Source organism: Oryctolagus cuniculus, chromosome 7, assembly GCF_051225735.1.
Source record: "Oryctolagus cuniculus isolate XC-2025 breed Fujian yellow rabbit chromosome 7, ASM5122573v1, whole genome shotgun sequence".
NCBI lineage: Eukaryota > Metazoa > Chordata > Mammalia > Lagomorpha > Leporidae > Oryctolagus > Oryctolagus cuniculus.
The window spans coordinates 153017015-153031490 of NC_142873.1; the positions used below are offsets into that span (position 1 = coordinate 153017015).

The following is a 14476-nucleotide window of genomic DNA, read 5'->3' on the forward strand; positions in this document are numbered from 1 at the left end:
AAACTGAGCTTTCTCTTCTGTCCTGACCTCCACCCTGGGCGCCGGCCTGCATTGGACAGGTGCAATCCAGTAGCAGGCAGGGAGCGATCGCTTCCCTTTTGCTGTTTTAGTTCTTCATGCAAAGGCTCAGCAGCCAGCCCCATCTCCCTTTTTCCTGTATTTGTTAACATTTTACCCACTTTCCAAAGGGTCCCAGCAGAGGTGAAGGGGAGAGGGAGGGAGAGAGGGGTTGACCTGGCTTTTTGTCTGGTTCTGTCTGCCTTTGAACTAAGATGGGTCCCCAGGCCTGGGCATGCCATGCAATTCGGTGGAAGCCACCGTCAGGGCGAGGGGGCGATGGGACCCAGCGCACACCCATGAGCTGCTGAGCACCGAACTAGAGATGCGGCTTTGCTGCTCTCCATCCCCCTAGGAACACATGTTTCCCTCTTCCGTGGGCAGAGCAGCTGCACCCCAGTGGGGTAAAGCGAAGGCAAGGACAGGGCCCGCGTGCAGGTCTGAGGGCTTCCGGGTACCACACCTCCGCCTAAGGCAGGTCTCGTCCTTGACATTCTTCCCCCCAGCCGTCATTCTCACACAGGAAACTGAGGCCCAGTCATGCTCACCAACCATGTGCTCACATCAAAAGTCAGACTTAGAACCCGGATTTCCCTGTTCCCAATCCAGGACTCTCTCTGCCCTCCTGCCTGGCTTTGCCAAAGCACCAGATGCCAAGGTCAAGGTTACTGGAACCACAAAGGTCACAGGGTACCCCTCAATCTGAATGGTTGCTGAGTTCCATCTGTCTTTGGGACATTCTGCTCCTTAGTCACGCTGGGTAGAGAAGAGGCATGGACGGGTTAGGGAGAAGGACTTCAGTCCCCAAAGCCCCCTGCAGAGACCCTGGGGAGAAGAGCAAAGCCCATAGCAATGGAGGGAACCCCTTGCCCCTGCTGTATTCCAGGTGTTTGGTGTGTCGGCCAACTTAGGGAGTCAAAGTCGTGTGGGTGTTGGGGAGCCTGGCTGTCCAGTGGGAACAGAGAAAGATGGCCATGGCTGCTGCCTCCCCGTGCGTGTGGTGCCTCGGTTTCCCAGGAGGGCCTGCCTGCTGCTTCACAAACAGTACAAGCAGAGCCCAGCCCCCCGGAGCCCCCTCAGTGAGGGGGCACTGCAGCAGGTGCCCCCGGCCCATGGGCCCTCAGGAGACGTTCAGGGGCAGGGGTCACGGGGGCGCGGGCAGAGAGGTCTCCTTGTCCAGCACTAGGTGAAGACAGAGCCCCTGAGGGAACAGTGCCGTTCCCTTGACTGCTCTCCCCCCTCCAGTTTTGTAGAATTCTGGGCTCTCTGCTGATGGCCCCAGGTTGTACGGTGCAGCCCGGATGTGTAGCAGGTGTTGATATAAGGTTCCCTGCATCAAAACCTGTCCTTGGCCTGTGGCTTGGTGCCCTGCCACACAGTGCAGAGTTGGTAAGTGTTTGTTGACTGAATTAAGCGCAGCGGGTTAGAACCACAGAAATGGGAATCAGCAACTTTAGTGTCAACTCCTCCCACGATTTGGGAGAAGACCTCAGAGTTCCCATGGTCTCTCCTGTGTCCTGGGGGAAAATGCCCATCCAGGGTTCCCATGTTGTGTCCTGGGGGTGGGGGAGATTTAGATGGAAGATGGAGACATGCTTTCTCTACACAGGAGTGATGCACCACCATTGCTGGGGCTTCCACGGGCATTCTCTCCACTGTCACGGTCAGGAAGTCCTCCCCGAGGTCTAACTTCCGTCCTGCACAGATCCATGTATTCCAGGAGACACAGGTCATTGCCGCCGATGCTGGGACGGCGCTACTGCTCGAAAGCAGTGTGGAGATGGAAAACACAGCGTGTGTCTTTAAGTCACTCCCTCCACTCTGAATGGCTGTTCAGAATACAAAGTATAATTTGCCTGACTGCCTGGCCCATCAGCTTATCACCAAGGGCCTACCAACTCCATGAGGGGAGGATTATGCAAATAGAAAATCCGCTTTCAAGGAAGTGGGCTAATCCAATATTACCAAGAGGGAACGAGGAAGCAACTGAGACGGGTGAGCTGTGGAGACGGTGGGCTGGTTCCCAGCACGCGACGGAGCAGAGGAGCTGGCTGGAGAGGGGGCTCTTGCTGGCACCTGCGCCAGCGTTTTAGGGAAGGGGGGCTGGTCTCCCCTCAGAGAGGGAGGGAAGGGGATCAGGAGAGGGGACAGAGAAATCGCCACTCAGGTATTGGTTGCCGCGATGCCTCCCCACTACAAAAATCTGGCCACACACGGAGAAGCAGGTGTGGCAGCAAGCAGCCAACTTGGAGCTTTCCCAGTGAACTTTCCACATAAAGGCAGATCCAGATGCACCAGGCAGAGCAGAAGAATTGAGGTCAGACCGGGCCTTTGACTCCCGGGGGGTGGGGTGGGGGTGGGCAGAGGTTCCTCCAGAGTGGGAGGTTAGCAAGGCGCTCCCCCAGGAAGCACGGGAGCTGGCAGCACCATGGAGAGCTCCCAGAGCCGCCCGGGAACCTGCTGCCTGGGCAGTGAGGGGGCAGGAGTTAGGGAGCCAGGTTTTCCTCTGGGAAACTGGAAGCCCATTGTGCCCTAATCCCTAGGGCTCCAGCAGCGAAGGCAGACAATGAAACAGGCCGTTAGGATGCACTTTGCTAAATGCTTTGAATTAGAGGAAGCAGAGGGGACCAGAGGGAGCAGAGCAGGAGCAGGGGACAGAACTGGTCCATCTGGGGCCACTGCAAGCTGCAGCGGATCTTTACACAGCGAGACGACACGAACAGATCTGCAGCTTGAACCCCCCCCGCCCCGGCTGCAGTGTGGAGAAGACTGGGCTTGGGCAAGTCACTGCCGCCAGGCACGCTGGGAGGTGACAGCTCCTTCAGACCATGGTGCTGGCCGATCGGAATAGCACGTGGAGCCTCGGGGTGCAGAGCACTGGATGCATTGGGGAGCGACTTAGGAAATGAAATTGACAGGCCTTGGAGCAAGATTGCCTGAGTAAGGGGAGAGGGGAGGGTGTTAAGGATCACTCTTAATGCAAGTGGGCACCTGTGAGAAGCAAGCAGAAAGGAAGGGAATGCGGAGTAGAGCCAAGGGGGATTACAGGGACAGGGCAGAGAGGGAGGGACTGGGAGCAGAGCCACGGGGGCGAGAGCAGGGGATGCGGAGGGGCATGGCTGTGTGGTCAGGATGAGGGATTCCCGATTTAATTCTGTCTTCTTAGTACCTTGCCAGGGTGGGTCAGTGTCTGTCCATGGCCACGGGCTTGAGCAGGAAGAGGTCATAGCTCTCTGCACAGGACGATGGCCAGAAGGATTGGGCGGATAGTTAGGTGGGCAGGCAGGGAAAGGTGGGTAGGTGGATGGAAGGATAGGTGTAGAATAGATGGATGCAAAATGGACAATTGAATGGACACTATGATCTATGGCTGTTGGCATGGATAAGGCCTCTTTGAAAGATTCTAGAAGTGAGGCAAAGCCACTGGACACTCTGGGCAGCCCAGAGATAGTGAAGGCAACAGCGTATTTGATGGTTGATGGGGAATTTCAAGACCCTAGCCATACCCCAAGGCCACCAGAGGAGGCCCTTTGGGTATGAGACGGTTTCCTGGCCTGGACCCCAGTCCTTCTTGCCAGCTGCCTTCTACCTTTTGATCCCAGCAGCCAGCAGGCCTGTTGGGGTGGGAGGTCTAGTGGTGCAGAATGGGGGCACAGAGCTCCATGTCCTTGGTGGACTCAGAAAGAGGGGAACCAGGGCAGATGGCCTTCAGGGAGAGAAGAGGCTACCTGCTTCCCCGTGGCTGCAGTCCTGAGCCCACCAGCCTCCTGCCCCTCTTCTCAGCCCAGGAGTTCTGAGCCCGTCTGCCTAGGCTCTAATCTGGGCGCCAACACTTACGTAGAAGCACAAACTTGGCTGCAGCACCTAAGCCTCAGTTTTTGTATCTGCAAAATGGTGACACTGAGAGACCGCGTCTCCGGTGGTGTGGGAGATTGGAGGTCGTGTCTAAAGCACTTGGCGGCATGGGTTCCCACGCATGAAAGTGTCCAACCAACATCCCAGATTAGTCCCTTTGACCTCGCCTTCGCTGCTGTGGGGCCGCTGGCCAACAAGCCCCCCTTCCCTCTCCAGTCTCCCTTGGCTCCGTCTACCTCCCAAAGCTCAGCCAAGCCCGTCACTTCCATAAGCTTTCTCCGAGCCCCCTCCCCCCTCTCATCAATCTCCATTGCACCAAGAGCTCCAAGGGTAGGGGCAAAGTCAGACTCCCTTCACCTCTCTCTCTGGAGTCTTCAAGGAGGCAGGCGCCCGTGACTGTACCCAGCTGTCCCTGCGGGAGGAAGCAGCGAAGGCGGCCCCCAAGCCTCCTGCACCTCCCCCGCACCCTCTTCCAGATAAAACACCTGCAATACAGTCCTGGTCACTGGCCTGGCCCTTTAATTGGTGCTCTGACAAAGAACAGCTTCCCTGCTAAGCATTAAAAGGCTTTCAAGTTCTCTCTATTGAGCTACCTTCCAGGGTCCAGGCTGCATCCCAGGGGCTGGCAGGAGCCAGCCTGGGGGCTCCCTGGGCCTCCCCGGTGCCGTGCAGGGGCCATGCAGCTCCCAAGAGGCTGATGGCTGCAGCCAGAGTCCTGGGACCCAGCCCGAGCCTCAGAGCAAACGTTCTCTCTCCTACTCCCACCGCACCTGTTTGATCGCAGGCCTGTTGAAGGGCACTGGGGTGTCCTGAAGCCACAGCCCAGCAGATGGCCTGGGCAAGCCTTGCTGCAGCCCCCTGGGTCCCTGGAATCAGCCCCGGGGTGCTTGCTTGTGTCTTGTCCTGGAGACTGGAGGCTGGGTGGACCACACCCATTGCAGAAGACGCCTGCGGAAGTGGAGCTTCCATTGCGTGTGGCCAAGTGAGCGCCTAAGCTCTCCTAATTCCAGGGGCGTTTGACCAAGGGTGAAGGGCCAACTCCCAGGGCCCAGGGTGTGCAGGGGAAGGTGGAGAGGGGGCTCAGCCACACTCCCAGTGGATTCTGTCCATCAGTCAGATCTTTGAACGGTCAGACTGCGGGCCAGGGCTTTTTATCTGCGCTCTCATTCAGTCCCCATCAGCCCCCACCCCTCACCGCCCCAAGGCCAGGGCCCTCAGCTCCCTCTTCTCCAGGGGTTGAGTAATTAACCCACAATGCACTGGAGGGGGTGTGGCAGAGGTGGCGTTAGAACTCCGGGTCGTTCCCACTGCCCTCTCTGCTCGTGCTGTTCTCAGGAACAAGGGGGAGGGGGAGGGCACAGCAGCCAAGCTCAAATGGGCAAGGCCAAGTCCCCTGCTCCCTCCTGCAATCACGTCAGACAGGACCCGGACAGGACCTGCCCCTGCTGTTCTCAGCCCTGCTCTTGCTCGGAAAGAGAAGTCCAGAAGTCCCTGAGTTGTTGGAGAAGCACGTGGGATACTCAGACCCGGGCCCTGCCTCCTCTGGAGCTCGGGCGAGTCCACGGCCAGCCCTCGGCTGCTCTTCCCGCCTGACAGTGCAGGGAGTGGACCTGCACTGCCCCAAGAGCCATTCCAAGGCTGAAGCTCCAGCGTTTTACACCCACGTCTTCTGAAAGCCGCGGTCAGACCTTACAAAGTGCGAGAAAGGCATTTGGGGAGCCTCCCTTCGTCCTACAGAAGAAAACGAAGACGTTCCAGTTGACTGGGGCTGTAGCAATGAGAGCTGTGGCTTCGCGAGCGCCAGTTAGGCACAGTGGCAGGTGTGGAGTGCGTGCTACGACCCCTGTCTCTGGGTTCTCACTGCCACCACACACACACAGGTTACCGTCACCCCCATCTGGAAGACTGTGAGAAGTTCCTCCCAGTGCCGTCCTTAGCAGAGACGCTGCGGTGTGGTCACCAAACCCCACCGCATCCCCCTCTTCCCGGGCATCCAGCAAAACCACCTTTCCCAGAATCTCCTGCAGGTGCAGCCCTGAGGCTGGACGCTGGCTGGGTTGGGGGAGGGAGGGGGCGATATGAGCAGAGCCAACCTCAGCCACTCCCAGTCCAGCCCCTGAGAGCCATCTCTCGTTCTGGGCCCCCATTAAGGTGTCACGTTCCAGGTCACAGATGAGAGAAGACTGAATCCCTGAGTCACCTCTCGGACAACTGCTGTCCTGCAGGTTGCTAGAGCTGCACCCAGTGTGTTGTGAAAGAGATTAACCTTGGCTGCATCAAGCCGCCGAGGTTCAGGGGCTGCCTCGCTCACGCAACACCTCCTGACTCAGACCCTCCCCGGGAGTCCGGACCCTCCCCAGAAGTCTGGGCTCTGCACAGCAGCCAGAGAATTCTTTTTAAACACAAGTTGGACCATGGTGCTCCCAACTTAAAACTCTCCGCTGAGTCTCATCACCCTAGCGCTTGAGAGCCCAGTCTCCTGGCCTGTGTCCTCTCTCCCCTTTGCTCTCGCTGTTCCAGGCACACAGCCTGGTCTCTGCACAGCCAGACCCAGCCCGGCCCTCCATGGACAGCTGCTGAGCCTGGCATGCTTCCCCTCCAGACCTGCGCAAGACTGCGTAGCTTCAACCTCACTCTCTAAGAAGCATCTCTTCTGGCCAGACCTGAGCGGCCCTAGTTACTCTCCGCAGCTCACCCTAAACAGTAGCTGGCTCACTGCTCACCATCCAAACCTGTCCTGCTAACTGGTTAATCAATGACCCAGCTCCCTGCCCGACCAGGACAGGCTTGTCTTTGCCTTACTCACCGTTATATTCTGGTGCCGAGGACAGACCCAGGCACATGGGCCCTCGCCAAACACTTGTGGCCCGGGGACCCTAGGTTGTGGCCCGGGACCCTAGGTTGTGGCCCGGGGACCCTAGGTTGTGGCCCGGGACCCTAGGCTGTGGCCCGGGGACCCTAGGCTGTGGCCCGGGGACCCTAGGCTGTGGCCCGGGGACCCTAGGTTGTGGCCCGGGGACCCTAGCTTGCACAGTTCTGTGCGGTCAGGGTTATGACTCCCATATAGCAGACGAGCACACACAGAGGCCCAGAGAGGTGAAGCCAGCGAATGGCAGAGCCCAGCCCTCTCTAGCTCAGCCGCCAGCTTCTTCCTAGCTGATCATTTTTGCCCCCTTTGAAGGCATTTTGACTACAGGGCGGGGTTAGGAGACACAGGGGACGCTACCCTGTCTCTAGCGGCTGCTCCTAAGTCATCCCCCAACCTCAGGGGTTCCCAGGCTGATGGGAGAGACACGGCTCCTTTCTCGGGGTGCTGCAGTTGGAAACCGGGTACCTGAGCAGGTGCTGGGGGCTCTGCAGAGCAGCACAGAGGTGAGGGTCACGGGGCAGAGCTCATGGGAATTCACGGGGACCCCGAAAACCCCTGATGTGTGTGGTCTGAACTAAGAGAGGCAGGGAGAGGCAGAGAGACACAGAGACAGACGGACGGACACAGCAGAGCGAGAACGAGAGAGGGAGTGAGCCCACAGCACACCGAGCACCGGGCGTGTTCTGCCACCCTCAGCCCAGAGAGGAGCCAGCCACGGGGGAGCCAGACCCCCCCAGGCCTCCCGGCTATGGAGCTGAGTACGAGGGTGCACAAAGGACCACTGGTGAGGATCCAGGGCCTGGGGTGCCGGCTCTGACCGGCTCCAACTCCTGTGTCAGGTGGTGGGGGGAGGGGGTGTCCAACCCCTTCACGGTGGGCCTTGGAGGAAGGGGAAGCAAATGTGAGAATCCAGGGGGCGGGACAGACCCGGGCAGGCTTTCCTTGTCAAAGCTGGAATGTCCTCTGTCAGCCCCTCCTCTGGTCTCCGCTGCAGAGGTGCGGGGGCGGGGGGTTCCCTGGGGGAGGAGCGACACCTGTAAGGGAAAGGGGGCTCTGTTGAGCTCTGCCCCTCGGACGGGCGCCCCTCCCGGGCCTGCCCGCCTTCCCACCTCCTGGCACTGACACCTCCAGCCCCCTGCCCCCAGCAGGCTGCCCTCTGCCGTGTGTCCCGAGGGCACTGGCCTTTCAGCCCTCGTCCACCCTCCACACCCCTGCAGGTCCCTAACTCGTCACCATCCTTGATGGGGGGGGGGCGTCCTGCAGCAGCCTCCAACCCGAAGCCCCTGCCCTGTCATTGGCATCCACCCCCTCCCTCGCTCATGGAGCTCACAGCAGCCACCAAGCACACAGCGCTGCACTGAGGTTCTTAACAAGAGGCCCCCTGGGCCCTCGGGGTTCAGCTCAGGCGTCTTAGCCAGGGCAACACCTGCCTGGGTCCTCCACCTCTCCTTGCCCCCACCTGTGCTCCAAACAGACCTGCAGAGGGGTCGCAGGGCTGCCACACTGTCCCCGGCCTCAGGACACTTGCACGGGTTTCCTGACTACATCGCCCTCACTCTTCAGACTTTGGCTTAAGCTTGCCTTCCTCTGGGAGGCTGACCGGGGCTGCTGGAGCCTGGGGGTGGGGTGCATGCGCTGACAGCGTGTCTGTCCTCTGCACCTCCCAGCGGGATAGAGGCTCCTCGGTCCACACTGCATTTATTCTCAGCACAACCACAGCTCCTGGCATCCTGCAGTGTCAAGTACATTTGCATGGAGTCAAGGAGTGAGGTGAGGACGGCGAGCGAGTGAGTGATTTGCCCCCTACAGCACCTGGCACAGCTGCGCTCACCTGCGGCGCTGCCGGACTTCGTCGCACCGAGAGCCATGATCTTCAGCGCCGCGGCGGGTGCAGGGGGCGCACCGAGGAGCAGAGGTGCCCCGAGGAGCTTGGGAAGCCCCCTCCCACCCTAGCCTCCGACCCTCCCGAAATTCCCAACCGCGAGCTGCCTCGTTCTGATGGGACATCCCAGCAGGCTCTCCCGCTGCGCCATCTGTCACCATGCCCAGCACCTGGCCAGCTCCGCACAAAGCAGCCACCCTGGGCGTCCAAGAGCCCCGCTCTGCGCCAGGTTCCCTGACAGACACATGGGGGTTAGCTCCGGCAGGCAGGTGTGAGATGTGGGCGTCTCCCTTCCCAAGTGAAGGCAGCCAGCATCACTGGCCGAGCTCCCTGAGTGTGAGTGCGCCACCCCTGCCCGTGGTGGGGCTGGGGGCAGTGAGGGAGCTCTGCTGGGGGTCGCTCCCGGTCGCAGCCAGCAGTGGCATTGCCCGGCGGCGTCCCGTGGGTGCTGCCCTCCAGCCCGGGGACGCACCTGCTGCCAGGACTCAGGTTTGCATCCAGGGCTTTTTCAATGAAGAGTGTTCTCCTTTCAGCTGATGGCTCTGGGTCCCCCGGGAGGCTTGGAGGTGGGTTGGGGGAGGGCGGGGGGAGGGAGGAGCGATCTCTTGGAAGCACAGGTGGCGCTCAGTGCTGGGTTCAGGGTCTAAGCTGTGTGAACGAATGGTTGAAAATGCAGTCAGAGAGGCAGGAAGTGGCCTGCTGCTGGGGATGCCAGTGGGTTCAACTGCCGCCTGCAGCGCCGGCTTCCCATCTGAGCATGGGTTCGAGTCCCGGCTGCTGCTCCACTTCCGATCCAGCTCTCTGCTATGGCCTGGGAAAGTGGCAGAAGATGGCCCAAGTGCTTGGGCCCCTGCCACCCAAGTGGGTGTTTCGGCCTGGCCCAGCCCTGGCCTTTGAGGCCATGTGAGGAGTGAACCAGCAGATAAAAGATTTCTCTCTCTCTCTCTCTCTCTCTCCCCTCTCTCTTTTTCTCCATCTCTCTCTCTCTGTAACTCTGCTTTTCAAATAAATAAAATAAACCTTAAGAAGGTAAAAAAAAAAAAAAAAAAAGATGCCCACATCGCATATCAGAGTGCAGGGTTCGAGTCCCACCCAGCTGTGTTTCCAAACCCAGCTTCCTGCTCAGGCGCAGCCCAGAAGGCAGCAGGTGACGGCTCCAGTAGCTGAGGTCCTGTCACTCACATGGGAAACCTACGTTGACTCCCCGCTTTGCTTTTTGCGGCTCCCGGCTTTGCTTTGCCCGGCCGCAGCCATTGTGGGCATCTGCGGGAGTGAACCGGGGCATAGGAGTTCTCTCTGTGTCTCTGCCTTCGAGATAAATAAAAACACAGCTCGGTCCACACCGTCTGCGTTGGTTCTGATCACGCACAGGCGTCCTGGTCAGTACTCCCCACCGTACGGTGCGACAACCCTCCACGTGCAGACGCATTCGGTCTCAGGTGCTGTAAGTCACCCAGAGGGGATTCTAAGGACAGGGAAGGACGCGTGCAGGCCCCATGCAAACGCTATGCTGACTGACAGGATGGGCGTGGGCAGCCGCGGGTTTTGGTGTCCACGGGGAGCCCTGGAACCGACCCCCCACGCATATAAGGGTTCTTCAAAAAGAAGAACATGAACAGAATTCAAACATCAGTTTACTTTGCTGTGAACATTTTTTTGAGAGCACGCATACTTGCACCGAGGCTCGACTGTAGGTACCAAGGGTGTAGACACGGAAGAGGAACTGCCAGAGAGAGAGAGAGAGAGAGAGAGGGAGAGAGAGAGAGAGGTCTTCCATCCGCTGCTTCACTCTCCAAACGGTCTCAATGGCTGGGACTGGGCCAGGCCACAGTCAGGAGCCAGGAACTCTATCTGGGTCTCCCATGTGGGTGCAGGGGCCCAAGCACTTGGGCCGCTTTCCCAGGTGCATCAGCAGGGAGCCGGATTGGACGTGGAACAGCCAGGACTGGAACCTGCTCTGCAGTCGGGAGGCCGGCACTGCAGGAGGCGGCTTAACCTGCTGTGCCCCGGCGCCAGCCCCGCCTGCCAGGGGTGCACCCCACTTCTTCAGCTGGGCAGTCTCGGGCAGGTTACCGCCTCTCTCATTTCCCTTCTCCGTAGAAAGGGGACCGTGCCAGCTCTGACCCACAGGGAGGCCAAGAGCAGCAAGGGGCCGACAGGTGGGGAGTGCTCAGAGAGGCCTGGGGCCCGTGCTTCCGCTCTGACGGCTGCTGGTGGGTCGGCCACCGGCTCGTGCGCGCACTTCCGAGAGGCCCCCATTTTCTCTCTGCTCTACCCCGCTGAGGAGTCTGGCTTTCCTGTTTTCCAGATGAGGAATGGGGGCTGGGCGAGGCTGGGCGACGCTGGCGACCTGCCCCTGCAACAGGCCCCAGCTGGGGCTTGGCTGGCCTGGTGTGGGGAGGGAGCGCGTTGGCCGGCGTCCCTGTTGTCTCTGGAAACCCCACAGAGCCAGCGCCACCATCTTCTCTTGGTGAGAATCTAAAGCGGCCTCCAAATGCAGATATTTCCCACCTTCTGCAGAGAGCCTGGGGGCAAAGTGCTTTGTGTGGCCAGGATAGCTTTTCGGTGTCCCAGGAGACCCCCCAGGCCAATGCCTTGTGCGGCCAGGACAGCTCTTCGGTGCCATCAGGCACGCTGGACAGTCTGCCACAACCCGCACGACAGTTGGGGGTGGATTGACAGGGTCCCCAGCATGAGGCTTGCTGATTGAAAGCATGGCCCCTTTGCCTCCTTGGTCGGGCCCCTTGTGCAGGACCCAACGCCGGGGCCCTGCAGCGAGAGACCAGCTGCCTTCTTTATGGGACGCCAGAGGGGGCGCCAGACACAGCCTGGAGGTGGGAGCCCCAAGCTCTGCAGGGGGAATTAAGTCAGCTTTAGAGAAGGGAGATGATGCGAGCCCCTAGGGGGGGTCAGACGCCAGCGAGGGGAAAGAGAGCTGTGGGCACAGGGGTGAGACGGAATAATTAGTCCAGAACCAATCTACATGGGGCAGGGCCAGAGGCAGCAGGGGGCATGCAGGCACGGAGGGAGGCTGCGGGCACTGCAGACCCTCACTCAGGAAGGGGTATCCGCGGGCCTGGGGCCAGCCTAGGACGCAGGCACGCCGCCTCCCCCACACTGTGGGTGCTGCTCCACGGGAAAGCTGTCACCGTGGTGATGCTTGTCCCACAAGCAACTCCCAAGTTGGGGAGTTCAAGGCCAAGTTTCAGGGCGAGGTCAGCTAGGATGGGACTTCTGGAAGTTCACAGGGAAGTGGAATTAGAAGATCAGCTTGAGGTGGGCAACCAGTGCAGTGACTCGGACGCCGCTCAGGCGCCTGTGTCGATAGGGGAGCCTGTGTCCCATAGGGGCTCCTGTATCCCACAGGGGAGCCTGTGTCCCATAGGGGAGCCTGTATCCCATAGGGGAGCCTGTGTCCCATAGGGGAGCCTGTATCCCATAGGGGAGCCTGTGTCCCCTAGGGGAGCCTGTGTCCCATAGGGGCAAATGTGTCCCATAGGGGAGCCTGTGTCCCATAGGGGAGCCTGTGTCCTATAGGGGAGCCTGTGTCCCATAGGTGAGCCTGTGTCCCATAGGTGAGCCTGTGTCCCATAGGGGAGCCTGTGTCCCATAGAGGCTCCTGTGTCCCATAGGGGAGCCTGAGTCCCATAGGGGAGCCCGAGTCCCATAGGGGAGCCTGTGTCCCATAGGGGAGCCTGTGTCCCCTAGGGGCTCCTGTGTCCCATAGGGGAGCCTGTGTCCCATAGGGGCTCCTGTGTCCCATAGGGGAGCCTGTGCCCCATAGGGGAGCCTGTGTCCCATAGAGGAGCCTGTGTCCCCTAGGGGCAAATGTGTCCCATAGAGGAGCCCGAGTCCCATAGGGGCTCCTGTGTCCCATAGGGGAGCCTGTGCCCCATAGGGGAGCCTGAGTCCCATAGGTGAGCCTGTGTCCCATAGGTGAGCCTGTGTCCCATAGGGGAGCCTGTGTCCCATAGGGGAGCCTGTGTCCCATAGAGGCTCCTGTGTCCCATAGGGGAGCCTGAGTCCCATAGGGGTGCCTGTGTCCCATAGGGGAGCCTGTGTCCCATAGGGGAGCCCGAGTCCCATAGGGGAGCCTGTGTCCCCTAGGGGCTCCTGTGTCCCATAGGGGAGCCTGTGTCCCCTAGGGGCTCCTGTGTCCCATAGGGGAGCCTGTGCCCCATAGGGGAGCCTGTGTCCCATAGAGGAGCCTGTGTCCCCTAGGGGCAAATGTGTCCCATAGAGGAGCCCGAGTCCCATAGGGGCTCCTGTGTCCCATAGGGGAGCCTGTGTCCCCTAGGGGCTCCTGTGTCCCATAGGGGAGCCTGTGCCCCATAGGGGAGCCTGTGTCCCATAGAGGAGCCTGTGTCCCCTAGGGGCAAATGTGTCCCATAGAGGAGCCCGAGTCCCATAGGGGCTCCTGTGCCCCATAGGGGAGCCTGTGTCCCCTAGGGGAGCCTGTGTCCCATAGGGGCGTCTGTGTCCCATAGGGGTGCCTGTATCCCAAAGGGGCTCCTGTGTCCCATAGGGGCTCCTGTGTCCCATAGGGGAGCCTGTGTCCCATAGGGGAGCGCCCGGGTCCAGCACCTGCTCCTGATTCCAGCTCTCTGATGTGCATCTGGGATGCAGCAGGTGCTGGCTCCTGCAGCCGGGCGCTGCCGCCCACCTGCGGCACTCAAGACGGAGCTCCTGGCTCCCGCCCTTGGAATGGCCAAGCCTCAGCTGTCATGGGCGTCTGGGGAGTGAACCAACAGGTGGGAATCTCTCTCTTCCTCTCTCTCTCTCAAAAAACAAACAAACAAACAAACAAACAAACAAAAAAAAACAGGAAGTTTCAAAAGATCAGTTTATTTTTGTTGGCAAAAAAAAAAAAATTGAAACCCACCATAGTTTTGTCATAATCTGCATTTTCCATGAACTTTTTGAATATTCCTCGTGTGCATCTATTCCAAATTTTTTGTGCCGAATTAAATATATCTGTTAATTCCATTCTCTATGAACTTTTTGCAACGCCCACGTAGTGTCACTTTCATGGCCGGAAATGAGCTCAGCATTTCTTTTCTTTTCTTTTTTTGACAGGCAGAGTTAGACAGTGAGAGAGAGAGACAGAGAGACAGAGAGAAAGGTCACCCCCTCCAAGTGGCCACTACAGTCAGTGTGTTGCGTCTGGTGCACTGCGCTGATCCGAATCCAGGAGCCAGGTGCTTCCTCCTGGTCTCCCATGCGGGTCCCTGGGCCATCCTCCACTGCCTTCCCGGGCCACAGCAGAGAGCTGGCCTGGAAGAGGAGCAACCAAGACGGAATCCGGCGCCCCGACCGGGACTAGAACCCGGTGTGCCGGCGCCGCAGGTGGAGGATGAGCCTAGTGAGCCGGGGAGACCAGGGCTCAGAAACGCTGAGCTCTGGGTCATGGTTAACTGCTCCTGTCCCTTTAAGGATCCAGCAGGCATCATGGAGGAGGTGGCCCAACCGGAAGGCTCAGGTGTTTGAATCCTGTGAGACTCCAAGTGGCGATGGGACTTTGGGGGGCTCCTTGCCAGACCCCCAGTCTCCATACATCAGCCGAGGAGAGTCTCCTGACTACCCGCCCTGCCCGACAGGGACGAGGGTGATGGGGACACAGGGCCCAGCTCAGGGCCTGGCACGCTTGCTCCCGGATCCACGCAAGACGTCCAAAAGCAGAAGAGAGAGAGAGAGAAATGTCAGTGGGGGTGCAGCGGATGTCGGGGGTGGTGCTTAGACAATCCAGGCAAAGCCGCTCCCTGCCCATGAAGGAGAACAAACCCAAGTTCATCTAATTTGTAGGATGCAAGATA

General features: G+C 59.7%; 1 protein-coding gene across 2 annotated transcripts in view; it reads right to left on the bottom strand.

Annotated features, from left to right (window-relative positions):
• IGSF21 (immunoglobin superfamily member 21) overlaps positions 1-14476 on the bottom strand; it is a 230769-nt gene that overhangs the window by 106512 nt on the left and 109781 nt on the right. The window lies entirely within an intron of this gene.